At 39.1% G+C, this 18,860-nt stretch overlaps 1 pseudogene; it reads left to right on the top strand.

Annotated features, from left to right (window-relative positions):
* The first annotated feature begins 14,295 nt into the window (after positions 1-14,295).
* Positions 14,296-14,453, top strand: LOC132432996 (small nucleolar RNA SNORA70; annotated as a pseudogene).
* The last annotated feature ends 4,407 nt before the right edge of the window (positions 14,454-18,860 follow it).

Here is an 18,860-nt window from a genome sequence, read left to right as displayed (position 1 = left end):
TTAAAAATGTAAACACATATTTTAGGTTGTGGGCTGTACAGGCACAGGTAGCAGACCATAGTTCGCTGACCCCTGACATAGAACAGTAATGAAGTACCCAGTATTTTTCAAGAGAGAATGCCTGGGAAAGTGGGTGAACACAATGCTATGATCTCTTATTTCCATCTGTCTATATGATAACACACAAAATAATAATAAAGGAAATTTGAAATCTTAACACAAATTTGTTATGACCTGTGAAACTTGGTTGGCTGAGATTTATGAATATACTAAGATACAAGTACATTTTTTAAACAAGGAAAGGTATTCGTTGTCTAAAATTAAACGAGATTATAGTTCAGGAGAGGTGGAATAACACTGAATTGTGACGTTGATTTATATCAACAAGGGATTTCCAACATAGAAATATGCAAAAGTGAGTAATAGTAATATGAAGGATAATTAAAAAAATTTAAATATACACTTTAATATTGTTTTTATATCAGTAAAAGATATATCTGATATATCTTTTATACCAGAAGATATCTTGGAACCACTGAGTCACATAGAGGAAAAGGATGTATTAGCAGTGCAGGTAGAAAACTGCTTGAGGTCAGATATGAGATATGGTAGGTTGGGGAGGGAGAGGGTTCAACTGTCCAGACTTCCGAAATTCTTCCTCAGAAGAAGGCAAAGCATCTAATTTTCCCCCACCATTTTTTTAAATTATAAAAAATTTAAACTACAGAAAGACGGTCGTCAGTCTTTTTACACTTTACACTGTGCTTTTTATACTTTATACTGGCTGTCTATTATCTTTCCAATTCAGTAACATTGGAACTACCTTGTTCTTTTTCAAGTCTATATCACTGCTTCATTATGTAGGTGTATAATTTATTCAGCCATTTTGTTTAGAGAAAACATTTAGGGTTTTTCCAAGTCTTATTAAATAAAGGCTGTAGTGAACATTCTTGTACATATATCTTTTTCCCTCAGTTTTATTGTGATATAACTGACGTGTAACACTGTGTTAGTTCAGGGTGTACAACGTAATGATTTGATATATTTGCCCATATGTCTTTTTTGTTTTTTTTAACTTCTCAATAAGGAATGTGTCTTTTATTTTTTTTTGAATTTTATTTATTTTTTTAAACAGCAGGTTCTTATTAGTTATCCATTTTATACATATTAGTGTATACATGTTAATCCCAATCTCCCAGTTCATCCCACCACCACCACCCTGCCCCCCGCCACTCTCCCTCCTTGGTGTCCATACCTTTGTTCTCTACATCTGTGTCTATTTCTGCCTGCAAACTGGTTCATCTGTACCATTTTTCTAGGTTCCACATATATGCGTTAATATACGGTATTTGTTTTTCTCTTTCTGACTTACTTCACTCTGTATAACAGTCTCTACATCCATCTACTTCACTACAAATGACCCAATTTCGTTCCTTTTAATGGCTGAGTAATATTCCATTGTATATATGTACCACATCTTCTTTATCCATGTGACTGTAGATGGGCATTTAGGTTGCTTCCATGACCTGGCTATTGTAAATAGTGCTGCAATGAACATTGGGGTGCATGTGTCTTTTTGAGTTATGGTTTTCTCTTGAGTATATGCCCAGTAGTGGGATTGCTGGGTCATATGGTAGTTCTATTTTTAGTTTTTTAAGGAACCTCCATACTGTTCTCCATAGTGGCTGTATCAATTTACATTCCCACCAACAGTGCAAGGGGGTTCCCTTTTCTCCACACCCTCTCCAGCGTTTGTTGCTTGTAGATTTTCTGATGATGCCAATTCTAACTGGTGTGAGATGATACCTCATTGTAGTTTTGACTTGCATTTCTCTAATAATTAGTGATGTTGAGCAGCTTTTCATGTGCTTCTTGGCCATCTGTATGTCTTCTTTGGAGAAATGTCTATTTAGGTCTTCTGCCCATTTTTTGATTGGGTTGTTTGGTTTTTTTTTACATTGAGCTGCATGAGCTGTTTATATATTTTGGAGATTAATCCTTTGTCCATTGATTCATTTGCAGATATTTTCTCCCATTCTGAGGGTTGTCCTTTCGTCTTGTTTGTAGTTTCCTTTGCTTTGCAAAAGCTTTTAAGTTTCATTAGGTCCCATTTGTCTATTTTTGTTTTTATTTCGATTACTCTAGGAGGTGGATCAAAAAAGATCTTGCTGTGATTTATGTCAGAGTGTTCTTCCTACGTTTTCCTCTAAGAGTTTTACAGTGTCCGGTCTTACATTTAGGTCTCTACTCCATTTTGAGTTTATTTTTGTGTATGGTGTTAGGGAGTATTCTAATTTCATTCTTTTACATGTAGCTGTCCAGTTTTCCCAGCACCACTTATTGAAGAGACTGTCTTCTCCATTATATATCCTTGCCTCCTTTGTCATAGGTTAGTTGACTACAGGTGCATGGGTTTATCTCTGGGCTTTCTATCCTGTTCCATTGATCTATATTTCTGTTTTTGTGCCAGTACCATATTGTCTTTTTTTTCTTTTTCATTTTATTTATTTATTATTTTTGGCTTCGTTGGGTCTTCATTGCTGCATGCAGGCTTTCTTTAGTTGTGGCGAGCGGGGGCTACTCTTCTTTGCAGTGCGTGGGATTCTCATTGCAGTGGCCTCTCTTGTTGTGGAGCACGGGCTCTAGGTGTGCGGGCTTCAGTAGTTGTGGCTCATGGGCTCTAGAGCACAGGCTCAGTAGTTGTGGCACACGGGCTTAGTTGCTCTGTGGTATGTGGGACCTTCCCGGACCAGACCTCGAACCCGTGTCCCCTGCTGGCAGGCGGATTCTTAACCACTGCGCCACGAGGGAAGCCCTATCATATTGTCTTGATTACTGTAGCTTTGTAGTATAGTCTGAAGTCAGGGAGTCTGATTCCTCCAGCTCCATTTTTTTTCCCTCAAGACTGCTTTGGCTATTCGGGGTCTTTTGTGTCTCCATACAAATTTTAAGATTTTTTTTGTTCTAGTTCTGTAAAAAATGCCACTGGTAATTTGATAGGGATTGCATTGAATCTGTAGATTGCTTTAGGTAGTATAGTCATTTTCATGATATTGATTCTTCCAATCCAAGAACATGGTATATCTCTCCATCTGTTGGTATCATCTTTAATTTCTTTCATCAGTGTCTTATAGTTTTCTGCATACAGGTCTTTTGTCTCCCTAGGTAGGTTTATTCCTAGGTATTTTATTCTTTTTGTTGCAGTGGTAAATGGGAGTGTTTCCTTAATTTCTCTTTCAGATTTTTGATCATTAGTGTATAGGAATGCAAGAGATTTCTGTGCATTAATTTTGTATCCTGCAACTTTACCAAATTCATTGATTAGCTCTAGTAGTTTTCTGGTGGCATCATTAGGATTATCTATGTATAGTATCATGTCATCTGCAAACAGTGACAGTTTTACTTTTTCTTTTCCAATTTGTATTCCTCTTATTTCTTTTTCTTCTCTGATTGCTGTGGCTAGGACTTCCAAAATATGTTGAATAATAGTGGTGAGAGTGGACATCCTTGTCTTTTTCCTGATCTTAGAGGAAATGCCTTCAGTTTTTCACCATTGAGAATGATGTTTGCTATGGGTTTATCGTATATGGCCTTTATTACGTTGAGGTAGGTTCCCTCTATGCCCACTTTCTGGAGAGTTTTTATCATAAAGGGTGTTGTGTTGAATTTTGTCAAAAGCTTTTTCTGCATCTATTGAGATGATCATATGGTTTTATTCTTCAATTTGTTAATATGGTGTGTCACATTGATTAATTTGCATGTATTGAAGAATCCTTGCATCCCTGGGATAAATCACACTTATTCATGGTGTATGATCCTTTTAATGTGTTGTTGGATTCTGTTTGCTAGTATTTTGTTGAGGATTTTTGCATCTATATTCATCAGTGATATTTGTAATTTTCTTTTTTTGTTGTATCTTTGTCTGGTTTTGGTATCAGGGTGATGGTGGCCTCATAGAATGAGTTTGGGAGTCTTTCTTCCTCTGCAATTTTTTGGAAGAGTTTGAGAAGGATGAGTGTTAGCTATTCTCTAAGTGTTTAATAGAATTCACATATGAAGCCATCTGGGCCTGGACTTTTGTTTGTTGGAAGATTTTTTTTTTTTTTTTTTTTTTTTGTGGTACGCGGGCCTCTCACTGTTGTGGCCTCTCCCGTTGCGGAGCACAGGCTCCGGACACGCAGGCTCAGCGCCCATGGCTCACGGGCCTAGCTGCTCCACGGCATGTGGGATCTTCCCGGACCAGGGCACAAACCCATGTCCCCTGCATCGGCAGGCGGACTCTCAACCACTGTGCCACCAGGGAAGCCCTGTTGGAAGATTTTTAATCACAGTTTCAATTTCCTTACTTGTGATTGGTCTGTTCATATTTTCTATTTCTTCTTGGTTCAGTCTTGGAAGGTTATACCTTTCTAAGAATTTGTCCATTTCTTCCAGGTTGTCCATTTTATTGGCATAGAGTTGCTTGTAGTAGTCTCTTACGACACTTTCTATTTCTGCGGTGTCTGTTGCAACTTCTTCTTTTTCATTTCTAATTTTGTTGATTTGAGTCCTCTCCCTCCTTTTCTTGATGAGTCTGGCTAAAGGTTTATCAATTTTGTTTATCTTCTCAAAGAACCAGTTTTATTGATCTTTGCTATTGTTTTCTTTGTTTCTATTTCATTTATTTCTGTTCTGATCTTTATGATTTCTTTCCTTCTGCTAACTTTGGGTTTTGTTTGTTCTACTTTCTCTGGTTCTTTCAGGTGTAGGAACCTAAGATTGTTTATTTAAGATTTTTCTTGTTTCTTGAGGTAGGATTGTATTGCTATAAACTTCCCTCTTAGAACTGCTGTTGCTGCATCCCATAGGTTTTGGATCAACATGTTTTCATTGTCATTTGTCTCTAGGTATTTTTTGATTTCCTCTTTGATTTCTTCAGTGATCTCTTGGTTATTTAGTAACACATTGTTTAGCCTCCATGTGCTTGTGTTTTTAATGTTTTTTTCCCTGTAATTGATTTCTAATACAATTAGAAATTGCTTGATATGATTTCAGTTTTCTTAAATTTACTGAGGCTTGGGCTTCCCTGGTGGCACAGTCGTTGAGAGTCCGCCTGCCGATGCAGGGGATGCGGGTTCATGCCCTGGTCCAGGAAGATTCCACATGCCACAGAGCAGCTGGACCAGTGAGCCATGGCCGCTGAGCCTGTGCTCCGCAACGGGAGAGGCCACAACAGTGAGTGGCCTGCGTACCGCAAAAAAAAAAAAAAAAAAAAAAAAAAAAAAAATTTACTGAGGCTTGATTTGTGACCCAAGATGTGATCTGTCCTGGAGAAGGTTCCATGTGCACTTGAGAAGAAAGTGTAATCTGCCGTTTTTGGATGGAATGTCCCATAAATACTAATTAAATCTATCTGATCTATTGTGTCATTTAAAGCTTGTGTTTCCTTATAATTTTCTGTTTGGATGATCTGTCCATTGGTGTAAATGAGGTGTTAAAGGCCCCCACTATTACTGTGTTACTGTTGATTCCCTCTTTTATAGCTGTTAGCAGTTGCCTTATGTATATATATATGTGTGTGTGTGTGTGTATACGTATATATATATGTATGTGTATATATATATATATATATATATATATGTAATTGTTATACTTTCTTTTTGGATTGATTCCTTGATCATTATGTAGTGTCCTTCCTTGTCTCTTGCATCATTCTTTATTTTAAAGTCTATTTTATCTTATATGAGTATTGCTACTCCAGCTTTCTTTTGATTTCCATTTGCATGGATATCAAATGGAATTTCCATTTCCATCCCCTCACTTTCAGAGTGTATGTGTCCCTAGGTCTGAAGTGGGTCTCTTGTAGACAGCATATATACGGGTCTTGTTTTTGTATCCATTCAGCGAGCCTGTGTCTTTTGGTTGGAGCATTGAATCCGTTCACATTTAAGGTAATTATCGATATGTATGTTCCTATGACCATTTTCTTGTTTTGGGTTTGTTTTTGTAGGTCCTTTTCTTCTCTTGTGTTTCCCACTTAGAGAAGTTCCTTTAGCATTAGTTGCAGAGCTGGTTTGGTGGCGCTGAATTCTCTTAGATTTTGCTTGTCTGTAAAGCTTTTGATTTCTCCGTTGAATCTGAATGAGATCCTTCCCAGGTAGAGTAATCTTGGTTGTAGTTTCTTCCCTTTTATCACTTTAAATATATCATGCCACTCCCTTCTGGCTTGTAGAGTTTCTGCTGAGAAATCAGCTGTTAACCTTATGGGAGTTTCCTTGTAAGTTATTTGTTGTTTTTCCCTTGTTGCCTTCAATAATTTTTTTTTGTCTTTATTTTTTGTCGATTTGATTACTGTGTGTCTCCTTGGGTTTATCCTGCCTGGGACTCTCTGTGCTTCCTGGACTTGGGTGGCTATTTCCTTTCCCATGTTAGGGAAGTTTTCGACTATAATCTCTTCAAATATTTTCTCTGGTCCTTTCTCTCTCTCTTCTCCTCTGGGACCCCTATAATGTGAATGTTGTTGCATTTAATGTTGTCCCAGAGGTCTCTTAGGCTGTCTTCATTTCTTTTCATTCTTTTTTCTTTATTCTGTTCTGTGGCAGTGAATTCCACCATTCTGTCTTCCAGGTCACTTACCTATTCTTCTGCCTCAGTTATTCTGATTCCTTCTAGTGTAGTTTTCATTTCAGTTATTGTATTGTTCATCTCTGTTTGTTCTTCTATGTCTTTGTTAAACATTTCTTGCATATTCTCGATCTTGGCCTCCATTCTTTTTCCAAGTTCCTGGATCATCTTCCCTATCATTATTCTGAATTCTTTTTCTGGAAGGTTGCCTATCTCCATTTCATTTAGTTGTTTTGCTGGGGTTTTATCTTGTTCCTTCATCTGGTAAAAAGTCCTCTGCCTTTCATTTTGTCTATCTTTCTGTGAATGTGGTTTTTCTTCCATAGGCTTCAGAATTGTAGTTCTTCTTGCTTCTGCTCTGCGTGTGTGTCTTAAATTTTCATACCATCTGTATTAGTAGGACAGATTCCTGGAAACTGAGCTGCTGAATCAAAAGGCACGGAAATTTAAAATTCTAATTGTCTTCTAGTTTCCTTCCCATAAGGTTGTACCGATTTCTGCCCACACCAGCATGTTATGAGATAGTCTCTTTGCTTACAGTGGAGCCAGTGTTGACATTTTCATATTTAAAAATTTTTGCTAATTATTTTCATTAAAAAATTTTAATGATTGCATAACAGGTCTTGTTCTGCAGGTGACATACATTGTCCAACCTTTATTAGCAGATGGGCATTTACTTAGTTTTCTGTTGTTACTTAGTTTCCTTTCTTTTGCCTTAGTTTCCTCTTTATTTTATTTTATTTTACTGCTGCATAAGTAGTGTTAGACTAAAGATTCTCTGAACATTTGTCCTTATGTGCTAGTGGATTCATTACTGTGAAAACGGTTCTGGGGTTGAAGGGTATTATTTACAATCAGCTCTCTGTATCCGTGGGTTCTGTATCTGTAGGTTCTCCATCTGTGGATACAGAGGGCTGCCATTTTTTAGAAGGGTCTTGAGCATCAGTGGATTTTGGTATCTGTGCGGAACAACTGTAGTACTAATTTTTATGCATATTTCATTACTGCATTTTAAAAAAAAATCTAAATTTTGGTTGTGTTGGGTCTTTGTTGCTGCATGTGGGCTTTCTTTAGTTGCGGCGAGCAGGGGCTACTCTTCGTTCTGGTTTGTGGGCTTCTCATTGCGGTGGCTTCTCTTGTTGCAGAGCATGGGCTCTAGGTGTGTGGGCTGCAGTAGTTGTGGTAGTAGTAGGCGGATTCTTAATCACTGCGCCACCGGGGAAGCCCCCTTACTGCTTTTTAAGAAGGCTGTTATTCTTTACATTTACCTTGGCAGCAGTGTATGAACTTTCCCCTTTCCCACATCCCCAGGAGAGAGAGTTATTATCTGCTTTTATTTTCTTCTGGCCAGTAAAAAATGTCTTGGTTATTTGAATTACACTTTTTCTTACTTAGTAATTTTGAATATCTTTTTGTTGTTATTTGTTTGTTTGTTATTGGGATTTGTTTTCTGTGCATTTCCAATCCTGTCTTTTGCCTGTTTTTCCTGTTGGGTTGTCTGTCTTTTGCTTATCAATTTATACATACATACATACACACACATGACACACTGTCCTCATTAAGAAATCTAGCCTGACCCTCAGATTCTAATTTACTTCCCTAGGTTTTCTTACAGTGTTTTTTATTTTTTACATTTAAGTCTTTATCTTTGTTTTTAAAAATATGAGGTAAAGGGAAGATCTTTATTTTTCTCTAGAGCAGTGCTGTCCAGTAGAAATAAAATGCAAGATACTTATGTAATTTTAAGTCAAAGTTGCATTAAAAAAAGTAAAAAGAAACAAGTGAAATTAATCGTAATGTTTTATTTCACCAACTTAACCCATTATATCAAAAATATTTTTACATGTAATCCATTTTAAGCAATTATTAGTGGGATATTTTATGTTTTCTCAGACTAAGTCTTTGAAATCCAATGTATATTTTACACTCATCAAATCTCAATTCTAGACTAGGTGCATTTTAGGTGCTCAGTGGCCACATGTGGCTAGTGGTTACTGTTGAATAGCATGCATTAGATGGCTTAGATGGATGGCTAGTTGTGCTAGCTACATTTATTAAATAATCATCCTCTTTTCATTGAATTAAACTATCACACTTGTCATATCTGAAATTCTTTCATAGTGAGATCTGTTTCTGGATTTTTGATTCTATATTCTAATCTTCTATTTATCTCTTCTTAACACCAACACCATAGATTTTATTTCATTGATTTTATAGTATTTTCTGAAATCTAGACAGGCAAGTCTCTCTTTCCTGTTATTTTTATACTTTTTCTTAGATGTTTTTGGACATGTATTCCGTATACACTCTGAAATCATTTTTTACTGTTCCCTCCCGTCAAAGAAAAAGAGAAAAACCTATTGTGATTCTACACAGAAAAACATTAAATGTATAATTTAATTTGGGTATTGTTGGCATTTTTTATGTGTCTTCCCAGCCAAGAATGTGGTTTGCTTTCCATTTATTTAGGTCTTATTTTATTTCTTCAATAGATCTTCATTTTTAAAAAAAAATTTATTTAATTTTAGCTGTGCTGGGTCTTTGTTGCTGTGCACAGGCTTTCTCTAGTTCCTGCAAGCAGGGGCTACTCTTTGTTGTGGTGCGCGAGTTTCTCACTGTGGTGGCTTCTCTTGTTGCGGAGCTCGGGCTCTAGGCGAGCGGGTTTCAGTAGTTGTGGCACACGGGTTCAGTAGTTGTGGCTTGTGGGCTCTAGAGCGCAGGCTCAGTAGTTATGGCACATGGGCTTAGTTGCTCCACGGCATGTGGGATCTTCCCAGACCAGGGCTCAAACCCGTGTCCCCTGCATTGGCAGGTGGATTCTCGACCACTGTGCCACCAGGATCTTCATTTTTAAAAAACAGATTAATTTAGCATTTTTTTGGGCTGTTATGAATTTTTGGCTGTTTTTTTGGCTGTTACCATTTTTTTGGCTGTTTCTGATAAGCATACCAGGTGCTTCATTGCTTGGATAAAGAAGTAAGAAATAATTGATATTTGATTATTTCTCATATCTAGACCCCCATCACAATCTCTTACTAGTAGTAGTAAATTTTTAATTATAGAGTTCATTTAAATATTAACTGGCACTCTGTGTTTTCATAGGTTTCCCCAGACAGTTGTTGTGCATTTGGCCAGAGAAGCTCATTTGAGATCTGCTAATCTGTATGCTAAAGTTTCTCAAAATTTGTTTCTGGCTTATATGTCTCTCCTGAAACTCACACATCTGGAGTTCAACATGTATGAACTGAGATTTTTCCCTCTCACTCTTTCACAACTAATGTGTTACTGAGTTCCAGGAATTCTTAACTGCTGCCCTTTTCTCCCTCCCTAGAGTATCAAAGAATTTGTAGGTATTTTAAAAAACTACTGCAGAGATTAAAGGGTCTCAATTTATAGAGCCTTCAGAAGTAAATTTCCCTGCCCTTTACATCGCCTGTGAAGGTGCTCTTTTGGTTTGAACTGCTCAGTCATTCTGTTGCTCTCACGAGTACCCCTTTCCATGTGCTAATACAGTTACTAGCACTGATATCTATCCTTTTCTGTCTGAGAAGATAAAAAAAATCCTAAATCCTAGGGCGCATAGAAGGAAACCATGTACTGGGAGGGGGTTATGTATTAGTTTCCTAGCATTGCTATAACAAGGTATCACAAACTGGTGGCTTAAAAGAACAAAATTTATTTTCTCACAGTTCTGGAGGAAGACTGAAATCAAGGTGTTGGTCAGGTTGATTGCTTCTGGAGGCTTTGAGGGAGAATATGTTCCATGCCTCTCTCCTAGCTTCTTGTGGTGGCCGGCAATCCTTTGTTTCTTGGCAGTCTCTCTCTCCACTGTCACATGGTGTTCTCGTTGTGTGTCTGTGTCCGTGTCCAAAATTCCTTCTTCTAAAAAGAACATCAGTCATTGGATTAATGCCCACCTTAATCCAGTATGCCCTCATTTTAACTTGATTACATTTACAAAGACCCTATTTCCAAATAAGATTGCATTCTGAGGTTCCTAGTGGACATGAATTTTGGGGGGACACTATTCAACCCAATATAGGGTATAAATTTTAAATTTCACTGGTGTCTGTAGACACTTCACCAGAGAGAAGTTTCCATGACACTGCAATATCCAGATGTCCTTGATGTAGACATTGAGTTGGTCAGTGGACTAGTCAGATTGTAGAACCACGGCTGCTACTTGTTCATATGCAAATATTTGGTTATGGGAAGCTAAGAGAATTAGTACTAAGTAGGAGAAGTTGAAAATAGTAACTGGCATGAAGATGATTTTTCTAACCACTTTTACGTATGCTCTCATTGTCAGCTGAGCCTGGGAAATTTGCCACTTTTGATCATCTGACTCTGTGTCGTGATACCACCTTGCTTGATTACTTGGTGCCAAGGGGATCATACCAGAGGTCATCCCTGGTATTCTTTGGTCTGTAGGCAAAGCCTTTTTTCAAATCACACAAGTGCAAGATGTGCTTATCTAAGTGGCACTTCAGTAGAGGAATCATGGGATTGTCATGCTCTCCTCCACTCCCCTTACTTGATATGCATAGAAGAGGCACTTTTACCTCCAGGAAAGATTGCAGAATTTGGTTTTCTTGATTCTCAAGCTGGCTCTATTTTAGGGAGGGGATCAAAAGGAGAAGTGGCTGCTCCTAGTACAGTGAGTATGTAGTAGGTATTCTATAAATGTTTGTTGAATTAAGGACTCTTTTTCTCATAGGGGTAGCTGTTGGCATAATACATAGCTAATATTTATCTATATAGTGCTTTGTCTCCTTTGACTTCCACAACATTAGTATGTGGAAGGTTTTATTACTCCAGCTCTTCCCACTGCCAAATTATCATCCATCAGAACTAAGTTATTGTTATTTGTAGTTCCCTAAATCTAGTGCCCTATTTCACAGCTTGATGCCTTTGTTTTCCTGGATTCCTCCTAATCTTGCTCCCACCTCCAAGTTGTTAATATTTTTCTTTGCAAAACTTCTGTACTTTTATAGTGTTCTTGAACTATTGATTTTTTTTTTTTTTTTTTTTTTTTTTGCAGTACACGGGCCTCTCGCTGCCGTGGCCTCTCCCGCTGTGGAGCACAGGCTCCGGACACGCAGGCTCAGTGGCCATGGCTCACAGGCCCAGCCGCTCCACGGCATGTGGGATCCTCCCGGACCGGGGCATGAACCCCTGTCCCCTGCATCGGCAGGCGGACTCTGAACCACTGCGCCACCAGGGAAGCTCCTATTGATGTTTTTATATCTGTCCTCCACTGGACTAGGAACTACTTGAGAGCAGAAATTGTCTTTGTTTTCCCATTGCTTCACAGTGTCTGACACACAGGAAGCCTTAGCTCAAAGAAGGAGATCAAGGCTTGGAATGAATGAGTAATTTGCCTGAGGTCACACAGCTGGTGTATGGCAGAGCCAGAGGAGAATCTAAATCCTTAACCACTCAACAACTATAAAGAAGAAAACACTGCCCGGGTGTCAGGAGACCCAAGGACTAACCTTGAGTTGGCAGCTCTTGTGTTATCCTACCTCGGTGAGATTCTTTACCTTTATGGTATCAGTATTTCAGTTCTTGTTTGTAATGCTCTTTTTAGGACCATCAACCAAAGGTTCTTTTTGTATGCATTTCTTCCAAGGAAATTTGAAAAAGTCTCAATTCCCTATAGATTCCTTTTGAGATAAGTCGCTGAAGAGAACTGTTGGCTATAATGAAGGTATGAAGAATTTCCTTTTATGGCTCAAGAGTATCCCTCCTATGAGGAGTTCAGACTAGGTGCTCTATAGGGCCCTTTTGGATTTTATATTCCAAGTCTTTCTACCTCACCTGAATGCTCTCCGTTGATGACTACCCTTTATTCTTTCTTTCCCTCATCTTCATGTTGAGATGGAACGTTTCCTCAGGAGCGACCACCTTCTGCTCTCCATGGTCCTGAAAAGATGTCTCTGGGCTTCCTGAAAGTTTCTGTTTCCCAAATGCAAATTTGAGTTTTGATTGGTTCTTGAAGAAAAAGAAGATGGCAGATGATCTGCTAATGACTTACTGGAAAACACAGGAGAATGAAAGGCACTACCCAGGTGGTAGAGTCAGATCTTCTGTTATTTTGCATTTCTCCATCTCTCCCTCTTTCTTTTGGCTGCCTCAGTGAGTCCAACTCTGCTTCTCTTGTTGCTGAGGTCTCAGACCTTATGATTTACTCTAGAGGTGCTGGCATAACTGAGCTCAGATTTAGGATTAAGGAGATTAGGACTGGAGAAGGATTAGCTAGGTTCCAGAGGCTGATGGGTTTATCTGTCAGAGAGACTTCAGGAGCTCTGTATCTCTCACACTCAGACCTTTGTCCGCCCTGGGAGCAACACAGTGTTGTCACTGATCATGCCCTCATTCACTTCAGTGAATCCCTGAGGAGCTAGAATGTCCTCCCTCCCATCCTAAGAATTCCACTGCTTAGGAAGTGACCCAAAAGTGATAGCCTCTAAAGTCCTCTCCCTGTTCCCATAGAGCACCACAGAAAGATTCCAGGTGGAGATCCTGACCTTTAGGTTGTGAAACTACTGGAATGAGATTTTTTTTTCTTTCTTTCTTTTTTCTTTTTAAAGGTCATTTTCTTTGCTGTTGATATCCAGTGCTTCACTGCTTTGTTAATTATGTTGTAATTCCTCTCCTGTATCCCTCCCATTTAATTAATTGTCAGTTTCTGACATTTCTAAACATCTTAGCTGTCCCCTCCTTCCTTTTCCACTTTGACTGTCCTATTTCAGGCCCTTCCTATACTGTGGCAACTGACTCCCTACCTTTATCTGAGCATTTGGTCTCACTCCCTTGCCTCACTCCCAGTCTTTCCTCTGTACTGCCTCCTCGGTGATATTTCTGACTCAGAACTCTGTAGTATTCCCCTACTCAGTCATCCTTGATGGTGACTTTTATCCTTCACTGATTGGGTAAGACCTAAATCTCTCTGGAATGGCTTACAAGTCTCTTTATGATCTTGTTCAGTGGGCTGTCCTAACTTTATAGGTGGGAGATTTGTGAGGAAGAACAGACCACTTGTAGAGAAATAGACACTGCATCTTTGTGCACTTAGGTATATGGGGGATTCCATATGTGATCCCATTCAAATGTAAGGAGAGAAAGTTTAAAACAGCTTTCTACAGTCTTCGTTTTGGCTGGTGAAAGGAGCAAAGTGATCCTTCTTGTTTGTCAAACTGAGCACTTTCTAGGGAAGCCAAGATCTTTGCAAACTGCTCATGGAAATTACTCTTTCTCTTTGCAATAGATGTGGGCCATGGACCACTGAGGACACTCATTAAGCATGTACTCCTCAAATATTGAAGGAAGAGTCCATCAGAAACAAACTTTTATTGAGAGACTGTGTTAGGCATTGTGCTAGGTCCCATGGATACCAGTGAACAAGACATAGTCCCTTCAGGAATCTGAGGTCATAGCTGGGAAAAGAGACAGCTAATTCCAAAATGTTTCTCCAGAGATATAGCCAGTTCCAAACTAACTCTAGTCTTGATCATAATTCCTTTATTTTTTTATTTTTTATTTTTTTCATAACTCCTTTAGAGTTATTGTTTTCATAGTCTTTTTTCTTTTATCAGTCTTTATAGTGCTTCCTCTTTTTTGCTTTCAAATCAGCATTTAACAAAGCCTTTATTGGCCCTGCTGACCTATGTAGCAACAATCTTCCCTTTGCTGCAGTGAGAGAAGTAGTCTGCATTTATTTTACTTTCCTCAATTCTCATCTTTCCCCATGGGGGCCCAGCGTGCAGTGGTTGCAAACAGCAGCCTCCTCAGTAGTGTGTGCAGCCTGTTGCCTGAATGGGTTGCCCTAAGGGACCTTGGAGACAGCCCTTTCCAGTGGACATTCATGACTGGCATGCTGCCCCCAATCTAGGCTCCAGACAGGTATGTGCGGCGTCTTTGGAAAGCCCCAGGGCACAGTGGCCAGGGTCCACATTGGCCAAATCATAATGTCCATCCACACCAAGCTACAGAACAAGGAACATGTGTTTGAGGCCCTCTGCAGGGCCGAGTTCAAGTTCCCTGGCCGCCAGAAGAGCTACATCTCCAAGAAGTGGGGATTTACTAAGTTTAATGGGGATGAATTTGAAAACATGGTGGCAAAAAAGTGGCTCATCCCGGATGGCTGTGGGGTCAGATGCATCCCTAATTGTTGCCCCTGGACAAATGGTGGGCCCTGCACTCTTTAGAGTTTTGGCGCTGTCCCCTTCTTACTCATGCCCACCAATAAATCCTACTTTCCTGTCAGAAAACAAATTCTCATCTTTCTTTGACTTCTGCAGTCCCACTTCTTCTCGCCACTTAATTTACACTGTCTTCCAATGGTCCTCAGAGGCCTTTCCTTAGTCTTCTCTATGGCACCTGACACCACTCATGGTGCTCCCTCAGTCTCAGAGCACTGTTGGATACCGTCCAGTCTGCTCAGTCTCTCCCTTTGTCCCCACCACCTCTTCCCCCCTGCCCCCCCCACTTGCCTCTCCCATGAACCTCTAACAGACTCTTCCTCAACACCCTCCTCACATTCCCAAGATAAGGTGAGTCAAACTTTGAAGTGAAAAGAAAGTTTTATTTGGACATCATCTGCATTTCTTTTTTTTTTTTAACATCTTTATTGGAGTATAATTGCTTTACAGTGGTGTGTTAGTTTCTGCTTTACAGCAAAGTGAATCAGCTATACATATACATATATCCCCATATCTCCTCCCTCTTGCATCTCCCTCCCACCCTCCCTATCCCACCCCTCTAGGTGGTCACAAAGCACCGAGCTGATCTCCCTGTGCTATGCAGCTGCTTCCCACTAGTTATTTTACATTTGGTAGTGTATATATGTCCGTGCCACTCTCTCACTTCGTTCCAGCTTACCCTTCCCCCTCCCCGTGTCTTCAAGTCCATTCTCTACGTCTGTGTCTTTTATTCCTGTCCTGCCCCTAGGTTCTTCAGAACCATTTTTTTTTTAAGATTCCATATATATGTGTTAGCATACAGTATTTGTTTTTCTCTTTCTGACTTCACTCTGTCTAGGTCCACCCACCTCACTACAAATAACTCAATTTCGTTTCTTTTTATGAGCCCCACTCTTGCCAACACCTTGATTGCAGCCTTGTAGGCACCCTGAAATAGATGACCCAGTTTATGCTGTGCTTGGATTGCTGACCCACAGAAACTGTGAGATGCTGTGAGATCCTCTTGTTTGGGGTAATTTGTTATGCAGTAATAGATAATATATTCTGATGTATGGAAATGCCAACTGCCCAATAACTGGAGGCCTGGGGGCCCATGGCAAATTATAGACTCCTTTGCCAAGTGTTAAAAACACCACTGATCCAACTGGTCGGTGATTTCTTGCAGCCCCACTTGCTGGGAGAAGAAGGAACCCCAGGTTCTAATTAGCTTATTATTCAGGCTACCCAGCATGAGCTCCCAGTGTTATTTTCAGACAGTTCTGCTTCTTGCATCATAAAGATAATAGAATAACAATAGAGTGAGTTAATAAGGTTAGGACAGTGGGTTATAGACCCTCTTATGTAGGGATGTGTTTTTCTATTGAAATCTCACTATGAGGAGAAAGAGTTATTGAAGGTACTAAATAAACTTAAGAGAAAGGAGTTTCCAAGAAAATGTCAGTATCTTAACTAAGAAGTAATTTTGTGACCTCAAAGGGCAGGAAACAGGAAGCTGTAGGTAGCTGTGGTAGAAGTGAAGGCTGATTTCTAGCCAAATAAATTTCAAGAGAAAAAACCAAAAAGGATCAGTAAGTTAGGAGACATAGCAACCAAAATCAGTGAGTACATCTCTTTGAATCCTGGTTTAAACACCTCAGTTTTTAAGAAAAAAATATAATTAGGGAAGTGTGAACATGCACTGGATATTTGATGATGTTAAGAATTGTTATTTTTATTTACTTATTTATTTTTTTTACGGTACGCAGGCCTCTCACTGTTGTGGCCTCTCCTGTTGCGGAGCACAGGCTCCGGACGCACAGGATCAGCAGCCATGGCTCACGGGCCCAGCCGCTCCACGGCATGTGGGATCTTCTCGGACCAGGGCACGAACCCGTGTCCCCTGAGTCGGCAGGTGGACTCTCAACCACTGCGCCACCAGGGAAGCCCAAGAATTGTTATTTTTAGAAATGATATTGTAATTATGAAATTTATAAAATTAATTTTAGGGATACATTAAAAATATTACAGATGGGGCTTCCCTGGTGGCTCAGTGGTTGAGAGTCCGCCTGCTGATGCAGGGGACATGGGTTCGTGCCTCGGTCCAGGAAGATCCCTCGTGCCGCGGAGCGGCTAGGCCCGTGAGCCATGGCCACTGAGCCTGCGCGTCCGGAGCCTGTGCTCCGCAACGGGAGAGGCCACAACAGTGAGAGGCCCGCGTACAGCAAAAAAAAAAAAAAAAAAAAAAAAAAAAAAAAATTACAGATGAAATGATATATCTATAATTTTGTTTAAAATATCCAGCATGTACTGGGGGAGAACTAGGCGGGAATATAAATGATGCAAGGTTGATTCCAGCTATATGACATATGGAAAAGGCAAAACTACAGAGACAAGAAAACCTAGTGGTGACTGGTGGGGTGGGGTGGGGTGGGGTAGGGAGATAAATAGGCAGAACACAGAGGATTTTTAGGGCAATGAAAATGCTTTGTATGCTATAATAATAATGAATATATGTCATACATTTGTTCAAACCATAGTATGTACAACTCCAAGAGTGAACACTAAGGAGAACTATGGACTTCATGATTATGATGTGTCAATGTAGGTTCATCCTTGGTAAAAAATGTACCATTCTGGTGAGTGGTGTTGATAATGGGGGAGACTGTGTAAGTGTGGGGCGGAGGGTATATGGAAAATCTCTGTACCTTCCTCTCAATTTTGTTGAAAATCTAAAACTTTTCTAAAACAAAATCTTTTAAAAAATTTTAAAAATACACATACAAAGCAAAAAAACCCAAAAAACCAAAATAAAACCTGTTCAGTAGAAGGACTCAATAGCAGAATTGAGCGGGCAGAAGAAAGAATTTGAAGATAGTTCAATAGAGTTTATCTGGTATGAAGAATTGGAAGAAATAAGAATAAAAAAATATGAACAGAGCCTCAGATACTGTGGGACAACATTAGTACCAACATATGCATAATAGGAGTCTCAGCAAAGGAGGAAAGAGAAAAAGCAGAAAAAATAAATAAAGGCTTAAAACTTCCCACATTTGATGAGAAACTTGAATCTATACACTCAAGAGATGTAAGATGATCCACACACACCAAGACACATTATGGTCAAAAGATTGTGAACAAAAGAAAGGAGAAAAATTTGCAAGCAGTAGGAGAAAAAGCTCATTACATATTAAACACACACCCACACACAATAAGAATAACAGCTAACTTCTCATCAGAAACAATAGAGGCCAGAAAGCATTGATACATTCAAAATGAAAAGCAAAATAAAGCTAAACAAAAACACAGAAACCACCAAATAACCTGTTAACAAAGAATCCTGTATCTAGCAAAACTGTGATTTGAAACTGAAGACAAAAACATTCCCAAAGACACTGAGAGGATTTATTGCTAGCAGATCTGTTTTACAAGAAATACTACAGTTAAGTTCTTTAGGCTGAGAAGAAATGACACCAGACAATAACCCCAATCCGCATGAAAAAAAGAGCACCAGGAAAGGTAATATGAACATAATTATGAAAAACATTATAAATGTATTTTTATCTTATCTGACTTAAATTATATAAAGCAATAATAAATTTATTGCATTGGGCTTCCAACATTTTCAGATGTAATATATATTCATGTGAATAATTGGACAAAGGATGGAGGAGGGAATGGAACTCTTTTGGAGTAAGGAAATGACAAAAATGGTAATTTGAATCCACAAGAGGAAGAGTACTGGAAATGCTAAGTACAGGGTTTAAAATGAAAGGCTCAAGTATGTTTTTTCTCTTTTCTCAACTTCTTTAAAAGAAAATTATATAAATCAGTATGATGCTATGTTATAAATATAGCTTTGTAATATATGTAGATGTAATATATATGACAGTAATAACACAAAGGAGAGGAGTTATAACAAAACTATATCAGAGCAACGTTTCTGTGCTTACTGGAATTAAATTAGTATTTATCCAAAGTATACTGTGATAAGGTAGAGATTGTAATTCCGAAAGAAACCACTATAGTTCAGAATTACACTTAGAAATGAACAAAATAATTTATATGGCTCCTAGC

Source organism: Delphinus delphis, chromosome 10 (genome assembly GCF_949987515.2).
Source record: "Delphinus delphis chromosome 10, mDelDel1.2, whole genome shotgun sequence".
Classification (NCBI taxonomy): domain Eukaryota; kingdom Metazoa; phylum Chordata; class Mammalia; order Artiodactyla; family Delphinidae; genus Delphinus; species Delphinus delphis.
This window is presented reverse-complemented; position numbering and strand designations above follow the sequence as displayed.